Source organism: Acomys minous (assembly GCF_964271855.1).
Source record: "Acomys minous genome assembly, chromosome: 8".
NCBI lineage: Eukaryota > Metazoa > Chordata > Mammalia > Rodentia > Muridae > Acomys > Acomys minous.
In genome coordinates, this window is record NC_140489.1 from 101,342,405 (window position 1) to 101,359,281 (window position 16,877).

Genomic DNA, 16,877 nt, shown 5'->3' on the forward strand with positions numbered 1-16,877 from the left:
GTCCCAAGTGCTGGGAATATAGGAATGCGCCACCATCCCCAGCGGCGTGTGAGACTTTTAAAGTCATTTATGAAGGAGACTACGGAGGGAGCAGTAGCTGGAGCAGGCGCTTCCCTCCCGGGACAGGAAAGGCTTGCGCACTGTAGATGATGTGAGAACAAGAGCAGGAAAGAGGCCTGGATAACCTTGAAACATGAGCTGAAAATGAGTGAAATAAATACGCTTGAAAAGTTCTGTGAAGATGTGGTGATGAATCTCAAGGGACAAAAGGGAGTTAACGCAAGTGTAAATTAGTGTCTGAAGAAGTTTGCCAAAGCTCATACTTGAAATAAGATGCCAGGCAACACTCGCTTGGTTGTTTATTGATTTATTTTGACAGTGGCTCATCCTGCAGCACAGGCTGGCCTGGACGTCACTTGGTAGCTCAGCCTGGCCTCAGACTCAGGGTGCTCCTCTGCTTCCACAGTTCTACAGCCTCGGGTTACACACTCTGCCACTTTCCAACAGGGTCAGTGTTTTACCCTTTCTGTGCCTTCCCCATAGCAGGAGCTCAATAAATGCTCAAAGTCTCTTGACTATAGTCTGAGCATCCTCACATGGTGAGAGCAGTCACCGCCCAGGAACAAGTGAGTCTCCTCCAACATGCAAAATAGTCACCCGATTCGCGCTGCGTGAAAAGTGATGGATTCCCTCCTCCCCCACCACAAAGCTCATTTACTTAAAGTTATCAGCACAGCACTGCCTTCACCATAGGAGTTTAAAAATAGACAGTGCGAAGAGGAGGAAGAGGGTGTTCTAGAGGCAGGCTGCCAGTCTGATGGAAGCAGGTGGCGCGATCTGCCTTTCCAGAAGGTGCCAGAAAGCTACAAAAAGCATCCTCAAAGTGCACAGGCCTGGGGTCGCTTCCCTTCACGCATGCATATTCATAAGGACCAATAGTCTAATAGACTGTACTGTTGTCTTAAATAATGTTGAGAGAGAAAAAATTGACCGCTTGAGCCATTAAAGAAGACTTGGTTGTCCCTAAAGAGTTTGGGAAGGATTCTATAAAAAATAGTAATATGAGCTGGGCATGACGGCAAACGCCTTTAATCCCAGCATTCAGGAAGGCAGATTGCTGTGAGTTCGAGGCCAGCCTGGTCCAGTGAGTGAGTGAGTCCAGTACAGCCAAGGCTACACAAAGAGACCCAGTCTCAAAAAACAAACAAACAAAAAAGCTACTATGAGGGGCTGGAGAGCTAGCTCAGCAGTTAAGAGCACTTTCTATGTTATCAGAGAACTTGAGTTTGATTTCCCAGCACCCACAAGGCAGCTCACGGTTCCAGGTGATCCAACATACTCTTTTGGCCTCCGAAAGGCGCACACGTGGTGCGCACATATACTTGCAGGCCAAACACTGATACACACTAAAAACAAAAAACAAAAAACAAAAAAACAAACAAACAAAAAACAAACAAACAAAAAAACCTTAAAAAATGGTAGTATGAGCTGGTAATAGGTTGATTGATAGGTAGGTAGGTAGATAGACAGACAGAGAGTTGTCACCGCCCCCGCCCCCATCCGGCTTCTTTGTTCAATTAATGTCCAAATGCTCCCACTTTCAGGAACTACTGTGCAACTAAGCGGAAGTAATCTGTCCGTCCTCATCCTCTCACAGCATCCGGCTGTGGCTTGGCTTCGCGCAGGGGGCTGGACTCGGTCCTTCGCAAGGCTGCTCTTCTTCTTAAGTTCCACACTCCTGGAGATCAGGGGCCGTGGTGACCCAGATCGTGTCCACCAGGCACCAGGAGCAGGGTCAGTGCTCAGCGAGCCTGCTGAGTCAATGTGGAAAGTCACTCGGGGCAGGACCCCGCGTTCGAATGATTCACCGGGTGTTTCTTCGCATTCCTTACGGTGCAGTCACGTCGGCGCAGCATCCAGCCGCCCGGCAGCTACCTGTGGAGCGGCTGCGCGCCTCCGCCTCCCCGACCCGCGCACGGCGGAGGCCCGGAGGGGGCGCGCGAACCCGCGGGAGGGCACTCGGCCGCCTCCCCGCCCCCTCTGGCGGCGGAAGCCCCGCCCACTCCGCGCGCACCCGCCCTCGCCCTCGCGCCCTCGCGCCCTCGCGCCAGGGGCGGGCTCGCTGCGCGTGCCGGGCGGGGAAGCGGCGCGAGCCGGCGCCGGGAACGTTCGCCGCGGGGGCGGCTCCGGGGCCTGAGTGGGCGCTGCCGCCTCAGTCGCTGCCGCCGCTTCAGCCGCCTCAGCCGAGGGGGGCCGGGCCGGAGGAGGCTGCGGCCGCCGGAGAGCCACGCGACGGCCCCGCAGCTCCGGCCGGGAAGCGAGCCAGGTGAGGGAGTCCGCCGGGGCTGGAGGAGCGAGGAGGGAGCCTGCGGGGAGGCGGAGCGCGCGGCCCTGGAGCGGCGACCCTAGGGAGGCAGCACGCCGGGCCGGGGAGCTGGAGGGGGGGCGGGGGAGGGAGGGCTCGGGTGACCCGCGCGCGCGGGGGGCCGCGGGGCTGAGTGCGCCTGCTGATGCAGCCCGAGCCCGACTCGCGGGGAGGAGGCTCCGCGTTAGGTGTTGAGGGGGGCGAAGGCGGCAGGTCCTGGCAGAGGGCAGGTGAGGCAGGCAGGCCCTGGCAGAGGGAAGGGAATTCATTCCAGATCACCTCTCGGTGTCTCTGGAGGCTCCCGGCAGACCAGCCTGGCCAACCCAGGTCATCCTTGCTAGGCACAGTGTCCCGAGAAGGAGGATGCAGCTGACGAATGCTTACTGTTAAGTTCCTGTGCCAGGCCTTGGGGAATCAGGGAGACCTTCCAGCATTCTCTGCAAGCGTTTATTGATTAGTGACGGAGCAGGAGAGAACCGCGGTCAGCGCCGGGGGGGGGGGGGGGGGTCACGACTTAGTCACTCCCAGCTATCGTTTGCTGTTGAAGTGCTGACAGTTCGGCTGTGAAAGTAGCGTATACAAATGTAAAGCGCTCTGTTTTATGCTTCTTGCCCTGTTCACTTCAGGTCTCTTTTAAGCTCCTCGCAGCCCTGGGAAACTGGAACCATAAGTTGCTTGGTTTGTGGAGAAAGCAGGAAAGTCGAGGAAAGCTGATTGGGAGCTATTGAGGAGAGGTTTGAAGGGTCTTAGCGACATTTAAAAGAGAGAGGAAAGAGACTCTTGCCTAACTGGAATTAAGCTCCATGCCTGTTTTCTGCCCAATCCTCAGGATGTGGCCTGGATCCCGACAGCCCCTGCAACTGATGCCCGCCGCATGAGTGTGTGGAGGAGGCAGGCGTCAGTCTCTGGAGAGTTAGGGGTTGTTGGTGGACTCCCTCAGATTCCCTTTGCCGCCTCGGGTAACCTAGGGTTTGGGGTAGGTTAAAACAGTGGCAGACTCGGTGTGGCCATTCGTCTGCATCCCTGAGGTTCTAGCATGTGGAGCATCAGGAGCCCCTTCTTTGGTTTGGGTGGTTGCTTGGGATCCCATTCTGGTCCTTTCTCTCATTGGCTCCCCCACCCCCAAGTGCTTTTGCCTAGAGAACACTTTCTAATTTCTACCCTGCCTCTTGGATCTTAGCTTTGAGGTGAGAGAATGCTTATGTCTGTCTCCTCAGCTCTGTAAGGGCTGAAGCTCTGTCCTCCTCCACCTTGGTTGGCCTCTCCGGCCTCGGGCTGCTGAAACAGCCTGGCTTGCAGTGCTTGTCGGGTTACTTTGCTTGCCAAATTAAAACTTGACCTTTTATGAGTTCTCTGAGGATTTTTATCAAGACATAAGTAGAACTACCTCTTAACGGGGTTGCGCAGTCAAGGTGGTGCTGGCAGAGTCTTTGTCGTCACTGGATTTTGCCTGGGAGATAGAATTTCTACTTATAGTTAAACTGGAAACAGGATTTCCCGTTACCATTTATTTCATGTGTTCGATGTTAACACATCTGAACCTCAGTCACCTCATATAAAGAACAAAAGCAATCAATCTAAATTTGGCATTGCATATATATTAAGCCTTGAAGAACATACATTTATTTCATCTTTCTGTACTCCAGAGTGCAACCATTAAGTACGTGGCTCTGCAATTTTGGGTGCTTTGTTTCAGGCTCTTCTGATACTTTATTTAGATATTTAATTTACATTTATTTCAAAATCAATGCTCCCCAACTCTGTTTTTTGAAACAGGGTCTTGCTGTGTAGCCCCAGCTGGCATGGTGCACCATACACTGTACAGCCTAGGCTATAGACTAGCTTCGAATTTGTGGCTGTCCTTCTGTTAGTCTCTTGTGTGAACTACCATGCCTGGTTAAAAGAAACTTTTTTTTTTTTTTTTTTTTAGTTTTTCGAGACAGGGTTTCTCTGTGTAGCTTTGGCTGTCCCGGACTCACTTTGTAGACCAGGCTGGCCTCGAACTCACAGCGATCCACCTGCCTCTGCCTCCTGAGTGCTGGTGTTTATTTGTTTTTGAGACAAGATTTCTGTGTGTGTCTCTGGTTGTCTTGGACTTGCTTTGTAGACCAGGCTAGCTTTGAACTGTCTCCACTTGTGTCTGCCTCCCTGAATGCTGGGATTAAAGGCATACACCATCATGCCAGGCTGTTTGGTTTTTTTTAAGATAGGGTCTCTATCTTTTAAAAAAAAAAACCCCTACTGATTGAACTTAAGGCTATCCTCCTATCCAGTTCTATGGGATTACAGGTATGATAAAATGGCTAGATTTTGCATGTTGAGTTGGATGTTTTGAAGAACCATACACATTGCCAGGTGTGGTAGCACATGCCTTTAGATCCCAGCCCTCAGGAGGCAGAGACAAGCTGATCACTGAGACTTCAAGACTAGCCAGGGTTCCATGCTAAAGACTGAACAAACAAACAAACAAACAAACAAAAAAAGCAAAACAAAGTAACACAAGTGCCCCCCCCCAAAAAAAACCCCACCACCATCAACAAAAGAAAAACCATGTATACTTTGTAACTTATCCCAACCAAAATATATACATTTGTATCACCAGAAGACCAACTCATGCTGTCTTGGGACAGCCCCTCCTCCTATTTTATGTATTCCAAATTTCACAAGCATTAGAGTTGTGGTTTTTTAGATGTATAGCCAATTGTATGCTACCCAGTTTTAGGGGTATCATTTGTATTGGGGTCTCTGTGCCTGGTAGCTCCTGGAGTTGCAGTGGTCTGTGTAGCTCAGAATGTGTACTTGTTTGTAAAATACTGAGAGTAAAACCCCCTTGGCATTCCTACTCCTTTTTTATACTATATACCAGTTTGTTGTTCTCTTCCTGGGCCTTTTCCTGTGCATTTACTTTCTTGCATGTGTTATATGGTATGTGGGTATCCATGCACATGTGTGTTCATGCCTGTGAAAGCCCAAAGTTGACACTGGCTCTTCTCAGTTGCTCACTTAATTATTATGTTCGGCCTCCTCCTGAACCTGGAGCTGGTCAGTTAGGTTAGTCCAGCTAGCCAGTTTGCTCTGGTGGTTCCCTGTCTGTCTTCAGAGTGCTGGCGTTAAAGGCGGCGGCTGCGCCTGCATGGCTTGTATGTGGTTCTAGAGATTTGAACTCAAATCCTCATGCTTGCGTGGCAAGTGCTTTCCCCACGAGTCATCTCCAGCTCTCTCCGTGCAGTTTACTATGGCACACTGTTCAGCTCTGTAGCTCTCCCCTGATGTTGGAGCATAGGGATCTTCCTGACTCGGCTTTACTGTGTGATTTCTTAGTAGTCTGTAGTGTACTGTGCTTAGTATATTTAAGCCTCTCCTATTATTGTCAATTGTTCAGTGAATGGAAAGTAAATACACCTTCCAGTCTGAGGATTTTTTTAACAAAAACAAAAACATTATATTTACTTGTAGATAAGCTTCAATGTCATAAATATATGAGAAAATTTTCCTAAGTGACTGTGTGTATGTGTGCAGGTGAAGGCACCTTGTCACTAGTCCTGTGACCTGAGTTCAGTTCCTGGAGCCCACGAGGTGGAGGGAAGAACTGGTTCCTGCGGGCTGTCCTCTGACCCCCATCTGCTGTAGCACACACAAAGACAAGTGCAGTAAAGGATAAAAAATTTTTTTTCTGTATCTCAGGCTATGACTCATATTTACTGGTTTCTTTTACTTAGTAATATACATTTATAGTTCTCCTGTATCTCTTAATGGGCTGATGGCTGATTTTATTTTAGCAACAAATAATATTCCATTCAATGGAAATACCAGTTCATTCATCTAGTGAAAGTTTTTGGTAATTGTGAATTAAACTGTTGTAATCTTAAGTGTGCATATTTTGTTTGTTTGTTTGTTTGTTTTTGTTTTTTTTGTAGACACAAGTTTTTTTTTTTTAACCCACTTGAGTAAATTAGGAGTGCAACACTAGATCTGAATAAACAGATCAAATATATGTTTGGCTGTATAGGCCAATATCTGTTTGGCTGAGCAGGCTTCTGAAGTGACCACCATTTTGCATTGGCAGTAATTTTTAACATTTATGTCTAGGTGTCCCTAAATGTGCTTGTGGAATCAGTCTTGTCACGCTGTGAGCGTAACTATCTGGAATGAGTTAGTATTCAGTTACTGCTGCCGATGGCTGCTCTTAGCTGGGTTTTCTCCATGCATGTTGAATGTCTTTCACTCTCCTGTTTCTATGCCTACCCCTTTGCCTGTTGTATGTGGGATTTCAGGTGTTCAGCTGGCCTGCAGGAGTCCCAGACTAGAGTCAGATATGACTGAGGGTCAAGTGTCTTGCCCTCATAAATGTACATCCATCCGTCTGTCCTGGTTCAATTCCTGGCTAGGAATCTGTTTGCACATCCCCACTGTTCCAAGCCCCTAGCCTTATATAAACTGCATTCTAGGCAGAGACTGACAGTGCATTTGTTGTTGTTGTTGTTGTTGTTTTGTTTTTCCTGAGACAGGGTTTCTCTGTGTAGCCTTGGCTGTCCTGGACTCACTTTGTAGACCAGACTGGCCTCGAACTCACAAAGATCCACCTGCCTCTGCCTCCTGAGTGCTGGGATTAAAGGCATGTGCCACCACCGCCTGGCGACAGTGCATTTTAAGCTTATTTTCCGCTCCAGTCTTATCCCTGGTCCTCAGTGTAGATGCCTCCTGTTCTCCACCCTCCTTTGCTTGGAATTGTATCCCCCTGCAGGAGGCGCAGGTTCTGGAGCCAGAATCCAGCCTGTAGCTTCATCCTACTCATGTCTCTTGTGTTTATGATCAAAATGGAAGTTTTTCTTGTTTTCAAGCTTTGTATTTTGATTTCCATTAAACATTTTTAAAACTGACTTGAAGCGAAGGGGTTGCAGTTAGGTGCTTTGTACGGTGAATAGAGGTCTGAGTTGATCTTAGGATCGGTCCACTGTCTCCTTACTGTTGTCACTTCATGTACCGGAGTTGACGATGGGCACTAGAAAAATTTCTTTTCCCCTGAATGGAAATGATTACAGTGTTTTACTAGTAGCTGTAACATTTGCTGAAGCTTTTTGGTCAATGTTTCTTGTCAATGTAAGGATGTTTCTTCTGGTTTTGCTTTGTATTTTTATTTAGTGTTAAGATTTAATCAGTGGTTTGTTTTTGGCATTTGTTGAGATGATTTTTTTTTTCTTTCTCTTTAGTATGGTAGAAATAGGGTAGACTGCTGGGGCTGGAGAGATGGTTTATGGGTAAGAGCACTGGTTGCTCATCATGAAGACCTGAATTTGATTCCTAACACACCATGATAACTCATTCAGTCTCTGGGCATCCAACACCCTCTTCTGGACTCTGTGGGCCCTGGGCAAGTGCATGATACACAGACATACATGTAGGCAAAACAGCCATATAAATTGAAATAAAAATAAAAAAATCTTAAAAACAAATAGGATGGACCACTTTGTGTTGTAGTTAACTGAAAGACATGTTCACAGTTTAATTCCTTTCTTTGTTTTAAAAGATTTTTCTGAACAGAGTCTCGGTTTGTCACTACTGGCTGGCCTAGAACTCACTGTGTAAGCCAGGCAGGCCCCAACTCATGGCAGTCTCCTGCCTCAGCCACTGGCATTATAGGCATCTGGTACCCTACTCACTTACGTTAAATTATTTTTACATTTTCTGAGGTAGAGTCATATGTTTGGCCTCAGACCCAGTGTGTAGTTGGCGATGGCCTTGAACTTCTGCTCCTTCTTCCTCTATCTCCTGAGTGCTGGGGTGACAGGTTTGAACCACTAAGCCTGGTTCATGCAGTATTGATGTTGGAACTCAGGGCTAGCAAACACTGTGAGCATGTGCTGCATTCTGGTCCAAGCACTGCAACAGAGCCGCATCTCCAGCCCCTTGATCTTGAGTTTATGTGTACTGCTAACACTGTAGATAAACTAAAACAGTACTGAAACGCTGTGATGATCAGCAAATGTCTTTGTAACTGAGCTGCACTGTAGTCAGAGTGCTTGATAGCTGATATTTGTTAGGCTCTTAGGTTGGGCCAAGCATTGTGCTAAGCATTTCACATGAGTTATTTGCTAATTAGCCTAGCCCCGTTAAGGTTAATTCAGCTGTTCAGAGCTCTGGGTAGTTGCAGAGTATGTTACTGGATGTTTTTTTACTAGAACCCAGTGAGTGCTCTTAGATTTCTTACAAGAAGATATCTGGTTTTAAATGTATTTTTCCTGGCACTCCTTTTAATTTGTAAGAAAAAGAGTAGGTATTAGAGGAAGGATATATGAGAATTTTCCTGAAATGAACAACAGAGTGTTTGTTTGTTTGTTTGTTTTTAAGTAAAGGTGGTTTTGACTGTATTTGCCATAGTCCAAGCTTAGACCTACCTGGGTGTCACACTGACATTCAGGGAAGTCTGACAGGTTTTGCAGGAGACTGCTCAGAGTACATTGTGTGTGCATGTGCATGTGTATGTGCATGTGGAGGGCAGGGGTCAGCCTCAGGGTTGTCCCTCAGGCATTATTCACCTTCATTTTTGACTTAACATCTCTTACTGGCTTCAGGCTGGCAGATTTGGTTAGTGTGGCTGGCTAGAGAGCACAAATGATCCACCTGTCTCTGCCTCCTCAGGGCTGGGATTATAACTGCTGGCCACCAAGCCTGGTTTATTTATTTACTTATCTTTTGCTTACACATATGTGTGTGGTGTGTGTATGTGTGTTTATATATGTGGAGGCCAGAGACGATGTGTGATGTCTTCCGTGAGTGCTTCTCCGCCTCACATACTGAGGCCAGGTCTCCCACCTGGATCCAGGAGCTTGCTGATTCAGCTAACCTAGCTAGTCAGCTTGCTCTGGGCAGCCCCATCTCATGAGTGCAGGCTGCCCATTTCACATTAATGTGGGTGCTGGGCATCCAAATCCCCAGTCATCATGCTGTGTGGCCAGTGCTTTACCCCACTGAACCATCCTCACGCATGAGACAGGGTTTCTCTGTGTAGCCTTGGCTGTCATGGACTCACTTTGTAGACCAGGCTGGCCTCAAACTCACAGCGATCCACCTGCCTCTGCCTCTGGAGTGCTGGGATTAAAGGCATGCGCCATCATGCCCGGCCCCCAGGGTTTTTTAAAACATGGCTTTTTGTGAACTCAGATCTTGGTCCCTGCAAGGCGAGGGCTTCACTGCCTGAGCTAGCTCCCTAGCTCATACCTGAACGCTTTGATGTGACAGAGGTGCAAAGGTTAAGTAAGAAACTAACAACCAATTCAAATGGAAGGGAGGCTCTTTTAACAGTTCTGGCAGTACAGTCCTGAGGGCTCTCTCCCTCTGCCTTCTTCAGCCTGTGTGCTGTAGCAGTTACTTAACCTCTGCCTGAAGACAGTGTCCAGCCCTGTACCACATTGTCTTCCTGGGACAGGACAGACGGGAGGATTCTTGTCACCCTCTCCCCCACAGCTCAGCAAGGGCAGCACTGTTTTGGAGATTTCCTTCCTTTTTCATCTCCTCCTGCTGCTTGCTTTGCAGAGGGTGGTATGCACGGTGGGGTGGAGAGGGAGGGCTTTATAGTCACATCCTTGGCTACCTAAATTGCTTCATAGTCTTAGACTTCATAGTCTAAGTCTTCTCCTTAGCTACTTATAACGTCCATAGTCCTGTCTTGCTCCTACGGCCTATCTAGCACAGTCCGGACTTCTCAGTCTAGGGTTTTGTTTTGTGTCATTTTTTCTTGAGACAGGGTGTGTCTTGCTGTATTGCCTTGAACTCACAATACTTCCTGCCTCAGCCTCCCAAGTGCTGGGATTTCAGGCAAAGCCATACGTGGCGGTTATTTTGAGAGCTGTGGCTTCTTCCAGAATTCGGAAGTAACAGGCATGAGAAAAGGTGCTGTAGACAGGTAACAAGAAAATTGAAGTTATGTTTTATTAATGTGTAACCTACCCACTGATACTTCCTCTCTGTGTGTAATGACAGGCCTCGGTGGCACGTGGTAGGGATGGGAGCTGGTGGTGGCAACACCTTGGCCTGGCTAGACAGTTCTCCTTTTTTGTCTGCCTACACTGTTTGGATATACTGTCACTCACTTCTGCCTCGCTCACTGGGCTTTCAGGTTATACCGTTTGAGTTGAAGGAAATGAACCTTGCTAGACAGATGGCTGGCTTAACAAAATTCCTGCAAAGAAACTAACTGCAGGTGGATTTTTGGTCAGCTGAAGAGTGCAGTTACAATGCAAGCATACCTGCAGGACACGGGAAAGCAGAGTGGACACTGCTGTTCACATGCCGAGCTTGTCAGTCAAACGCAAAGTACAAAAACAATGATCTCATTGTGTTGCTGTAGAATCAGCCGAAAGCAACCAAACACACCCCTCTAGCTATTAAAAGTGTTGTTTGTCTACATGTTGAGTATATTGTGCCCTAAGGTGATGTTATGATGATGGGGGTTTTTATTTTTTAATCTCTTTTAGATAGTTTCTCTGTATAGCCCTGGCTGTCCTAAAACTAGCTCTGTAGACTGGGCTAGCTTCGAGCTCCGCCTGCCTCTGCTTCCTGAGTGCTGGAGTTATGGCGTGCACCACCATTGCCTGGCTTCCACGTGAACTTCCAGTGTGCTTTCTTGCTGCTTCTGTTTTCCTACGCTACCTGAATGTGTTGCTGTAAGTATTGCAGCGCCAGAGCCAGGCATGGCGTTCCACACCTGTAACTCTAGTGCCTCAGAGACTACACTAGGAGGAGTGCTTTGCGTTTGAGGCCAGGCCACACCCATCTAGAGTTCCAGCAAATTCAGGCCCGTGCTACACAATGAATTCTGTCTCAAAAACAAAACATCCTACCAGTCATACAGAAAAAGTATTAGTGTATTTTCTTTAGTACTATAGCCTAAATATATTTATTTTATGTATAAAATAAAAAATTATTTTATGTATAAAAGTATTTTTTAGTAATATTTTCTATATTTTAATGCTGTTCTTAATTTGAGGCTTTTATTTTAATAGCTATTTCTTTTTCTTTTTTTAAAATAATTTATTAAACTTTATTTTATATGCATCAGTGTCAGATCCCTTGGAACTGGAATTACAGACAGTTGTGAGCTGCCATGTGGGAGCTCGGAATTGAACCCAGGTCCCTTGGAAGAGCAGATAATGCGCTTAACCACTGAGCCATCTCTCCAGCCCCTTAATAGCTATTTATTAGTCTTTTTCTGTTGTGTACAGCCTACAGGCTTAATTATCTGAGAACATACATTTTGTTCATTTTTGGTAGTCAGTCTATAATTAGATTTTAAAAGACTTAGGAAATATATATTTTTTTCCAAGACAGGATTTCTCTGTGTAGCCTTGACTGTCCTGGACTCACTTTGTAGACCAGGCTGGCCTTGACCTCACAGCGATCCACCTGCCTCTGCCTCCCAAGTGCTGGGATTAAAGGCGTGTGCCACCACCGCCCAGCTAAGACTTAGAAAATTTAATTGTATAAATTTGCTTGTTTTTTGTTTTTGAGGCAGGGTTTCACAGGGTAGCCCTAGTTGGCCTGGTATTTTATGTAGGCCAGGTTGGCCTCTGAGTGCTGAGATTTAAGGCATGTGCTGCCATGCCTGGCATGTATCAATGTTTGGCGTGTGCACCAGATGCATGCCTGAGGTCAGAAGGGGGCATTGGATCCCCTTGAACTAGAGTTAAAGATGGTTCAAGCTCTTCAAGTGCTTGAAATTGAACTTGGGTCCTCTGCAAGTGTAACAGGTGTTTAAACCACTGACCCGTCTTTCTAGCCTTCACAATTTTATTTATTTATTTTTCTTTGTATAGCTCTGGCTGTTCTAGAACTTGCTCTGTAGACCAGGCTAGGCTGGCCTTGAACTCATAGAGATCCACCTGCCTTTGCCTCCCAAGTGCTGGGATTGAAATGCTCAACCATACCTGGTTGTTTGAGGTCTTTGTGTTTGTTTGGTTTTTTTTTTAGACAGGATTTCTCTTTTAGTCCTGGCTGTCCTGGATTCACTTTGTAGGCCAGGCTGGCCTTGAACTCACAGAGATCCTCCTGCCTCTGCCTCCTGAGTGTTGGGATTACAGGTGTGTGCCACCACACCCACACTCAGCTCTGTTTATGGTATTTTAAAACTAAGCATGCAACAAACTAAACTGAAAAAAGGTTTGTTTTTAATTTTGCGACAGAGTCTCTAGTGGTCCAAGTTGGCCTCAAACTCTTTATGATCATCCTGCCTCTATCCCCCTTCCCCCCCAGGGCTGGAAATACAGGTGTGTGACACTATACCTAGTCCTTTATTTGAGTTTTTTATGATTTAAATTCTGTGACTATCTACTACCTTAGTATTTTCTTAGCTCAGTGACAAATTTTTAGAAGTTTCTTACTTTAGTAAGGAAAGACAAAGTTCACCATTACATATTGAATATTCTCACTGTGTGTTTCATCCACGCACGCATCCTTCCATCGCTGCGTGCTTCATCCACGCACCCTTCCATTACCCCTGCTTGGATGAACAGTGGCGGCTTTGCTGTGTTTGGCACCTTGCTTTCTCTAGGTCTTGAATTTGGAGTACTGCAGTGTGTGTGTTTTTATGTTTGCGTCTTCCCTTTTGTATTTCTCACTCATGTTTAAACTTCCTTTGTGTTATTTCCAAGCTCAGCACTTCATTTTATTGCTGAACAACATTGCTCCTTAGGAAGAGCTGTAGTTTATTTACACAGCCACATGTTGAAGGGCATCTTTGCTGTTTCCAGTGTTTATCAATTAAAAATACAACCAGTTTGCTGGTTGTGGTGGAGCATGTCTCCCCCCCCCCCCCCCAACAGAGTTTCTTTGCATAGCCTTGGCTGTTCTGGACTTGCTTTGTAGACCAGGCTGGCCTCAAACTCACAGTGATCCACCTGCCTCTGCCTCCTGAATGGTGGGATGAAAGGCATGCGCCACCACTGCCGGGTTTTTTGGTTTTTGGTTTTTGGTTTTTCAAGACAAGGTTTCTCTGTGTAGCCCTGGCTATCCTAGACTCACTTCTTAGACGGAGCTAGCCTTGAACTTACAGAGATCCGCTTGCCTCCACCTCCTGAGTGCTAGGATTAAAGGCGTGTACCACCATGCCTGGCTTTAACTTTTTAAAAAAGGGTTATTTATTTATTTATTATCTATACAGTGTTTTGCCTGCATGTATGTCTGCAGGCCAGAAGAGGGCATCAGATCACATTATAGATAGCTGTGAGCTACTCTGTGGTTCCTGGGAATTAGACTAAAGACCTCTGAAAGAGCAGTCAGTGCTCTTATCCTATGAGCCCTCTCCAGCCCATTTTTTTGGTTACTGAGTTTTAAGCTTCATTTCTAAAAGTTGTATGTGCTTTGAAAAAATATTTTCTGTTTGTGTGTGTGTGTGTGATGTGAGTGTGGCCACAAGTGCCGTGGGGTGTATTTAGTTGCCAGAGGACAGCCCTGCGGAGTCAGACCTCTACTTTCATCTCTGTTCTGGGCATCAAGCTGAGCTCCCCAGTGCTCTTACTGAGCCATCTCACTGGACTGAAAATACTTTATTTTATTCTGCTTGTTTTCACTTAAAAAAAAAAAGTTTGCAGAGTAGTTAATTGTGATAAAGATTCAACTTAGAAAACTTTTTATCTCATGAGCTGTTGTTTTTGGTGTTCTGTGTAAAAACTTGTTCCCTCGGTTTGGGTTCGGGCCAAGAATATTAAACAGCCTCATCTAGGAACTTGGAGTTTAGTTTTAAGGCTGAAGATGCTTTGCTTGTGTCTCACGCACGGCTGGGACTCTGTTTACACTTTGTAGGCTGTGCCTATGTTATGCCTTTAATTTGTGTGGAACGGAGCATCTGCCTGAGAGTGTGAGTGGATGCTCTGAGGGGTGGCCAACAGGGTTATGTGCATACAGCCAGTGGGCATGTTTCTTTGTGTGTCTGCAGGATGAACTACAGGAAAATGGGGGTGGAGAGTCCTGAGGTCAGGAGGTCATAGAATTTTATTTGTTCATTAAAATGCTTGAAGGTTTTGGCAGCAGAAATGGAGGGAAAAGGGAGTGGACATGAGAGTGACCGGGAGGAAGGATATGGCAGGGTTTGAAATTAGAGTCAGCGTGTATAAAGGATAATGGAGGGATATTGGTTCTCTTTAGACTATGTGGCTAAGAGAAGGCAGAATTCCAGGAGTCCAAGTGGAAGGAAGCGGAAGTAGAGCGGTGTTTGCACATTCATTCGAGTATTGATGTTCAAGCTCCTGTCCCAGCAGCAGAGCCGCGTGATCAGCTGTGGTGGTATTAGGGCTGTTGAAATCCCAACTACAGAGATGCAGATAATAACACCTATAAAGCACTGGGGGAAGTAATTGACAGCACTCAGTTTGTGTGCCTCAGAAGTTAGGACTTGAGGCAATCTGAGTCATAAGCTTGGCTGAATGAACAGGTTCTTAATTTCTGCAGGAGCGGATTCTAGGCAAGGATTTGAGTGCAAGCATTTTGCTTAGGGGGCTGTCCCTGGAAAACCTGTTGGACAGAGAGGAGTGAGATAAGAACAAGAAGATAGCAGACAAGGGGCTGACTAGCCATCGCGTTAGCCAGCATTAGCTGTTGCTTGTTCTCGCCGATGGCCCTTCTAGATCGCCTCCACCAGCCACTGGCTGAGAGTGTTTCTAGGCAGTAGATTTCTAGTGCTTCAGGCCGCCCTGAAGGAAGCAAGATTCCAGAGCTGGGGGGTGGGGAGGAGAAGGGGGGTGGGTGGGCGTGGGGAAGCAGCTGCTGCCAGTCTGGGATGCAAGGGCTTGGTAAAGTGCAGGCAGTGTGGGGGACGAGGAAACTTGGGCACCTTCCTTAAGATCTTGTGGTTCTAGCAATTCCCAACTCGTTTTCTCCAGGATGGCATTCAGGCATTGTATCGGAGGCTTACGTGAGCCATTCCCATAGCGCACCAGGATTGCCTCCAGGGGATTTTATTTCATTAAATCATGATTCACGGGCCAGTGTCACACTTTTACTTACCAGCATATACTGGGCCTCCAAGTTCAAGATCCTTTCCCAGATATGTGTTGCAGTTACTCCAAGTACAGCAGGTATTTGCTGAATCAGCCCCCCTCTTCCCAAATGTAGACATAGTACCTTCCTGTTCTAACTATGACAAGATTGGCCTCTTGTTCTTTTTTTCTTTTTAATGATTTATTTTTTTATTTTGTATGCATTGGTGTTTTGCCTACATGTATGTGTGTGGGGGTGTTTGGGTCCCCTAGAACTGGACTTATCGACAGTTGTGAGCTGCCATGTGGGCACTGGGAATTGAACCTGGGTCCTCTGGAAGAGCAGACAGTGCTCTTAGTTGCTGAGCCATCTCTCCAGCCTTGGCCTCTTGATCTTACTCTCCCAGAGGCAGGGGTAAATCTCGGAAGATAAGCATCTTTCAGGACCTAGTTCCAGCACAGGCCTTTGCAGTCTTTCCACAGGAGAGGCTTTCATCTGTAGCAAGAGGGTCAGAGCTCTGTTTGCTGTTTCTCAAGTCTGTAGATTTCCTGTGTACTTTCTGCCCTGACACACACAGCCTCCTGATCCAGCATTCCCTTCCAGCGTGGTATGTTTGTTCATTAGAATCAATGAGCCTACGGTGACACATCATTCACTCCCAAATGTAGTTTATGTTATGAGTGACTCAGTGTTGTATGCTCTTCAGTTTAAACAAATGGTACAATTGCACGGACCAGCCATTATCAGACAGGATAGTTTTCATTGTACAAATATTTCTCTGTGTTCATTGGATTCATTCCCCACCTTTAAAAAAAGGTTTATTTTATTTATATGAATGCACTATCTGCAGGTATCTGAATGTATACCTGTGTATCAGAACCACCATGTGTGTGCTGGAACTGAACTCAGGACTCTGGAAGAGCAGACAGTGCTCTTAACTGCTGAGCCATCGTGACTCTAGTGTCATCATTCTTCACTGTCTGTAGTTTTGTGTTTTCATGGATGTTAAAATGGTATTTTTTGTCCTTTTCAGATTGGTTTTGTGACAGGGTTTCACACACCCCAGGCTGGCCTTGGACTTCCTCTGTACTGGCATTACAGGTGCTCTCCTGGCTCTATACTGGCTCCTTTCCTTTAGTAATTTGCACTTAAGTTTCTTCAGTGTCTTTTTTCCCCCTCGAGACAGGGTTTCTCTGTGTAACAGCTCTGGCTGTCCTGGAACTTGATCTGTAGACCATGCTGGCCTTGAACTCACAGAGATCCTCCTGCCTCTGCCTCCAAGTGCTGGGATTAAAGGCGTGCGCTACCATCTTGGCTATTCTTTTTATGACTTTTTATGTCCGTTAGGAGTTTGTTGATATTTACAAAGTAACTTGCTGGGAGTTTGTTTGGGATTGCATTGAATCTATAGGTTGAGGTGGTTCCCCCCTGCACCCCCCCTCGACTGGGTTTCTTTGTGTAGTCATGGCTATCCTAGACTCACTTTGTAGACCAGGCTGGCCTGGAACTCACAGCGATCCACCTGCCTCTGCCTCTGCCTCTG

General features: G+C 46.6%; 1 protein-coding gene across 7 annotated transcripts in view; it reads left to right on the forward strand.

Moving 5' to 3' along the window:
• Positions 1 to 2,079: 2,079 nt before the first annotated feature.
• DTNB (dystrobrevin beta) overlaps positions 2,080 to 16,877 on the forward strand; it is a 216,508-nt gene continuing 201,710 nt past the window's right edge. For 5 of the 7 annotated variants that reach the window (XR_014781192.1, XR_014781193.1, XR_014781194.1 and 2 more), the window contains exon 1: positions 2,081 to 2,326. The gene's annotated coding sequence lies outside the window, so the exon portion shown is untranslated. Of the gene's footprint in view, positions 2,327 to 16,877 lie in introns of all 7 variants that reach the window. The other 2 variants (XR_014781191.1, XM_084792601.1) reach the window with 1 other exon arrangement.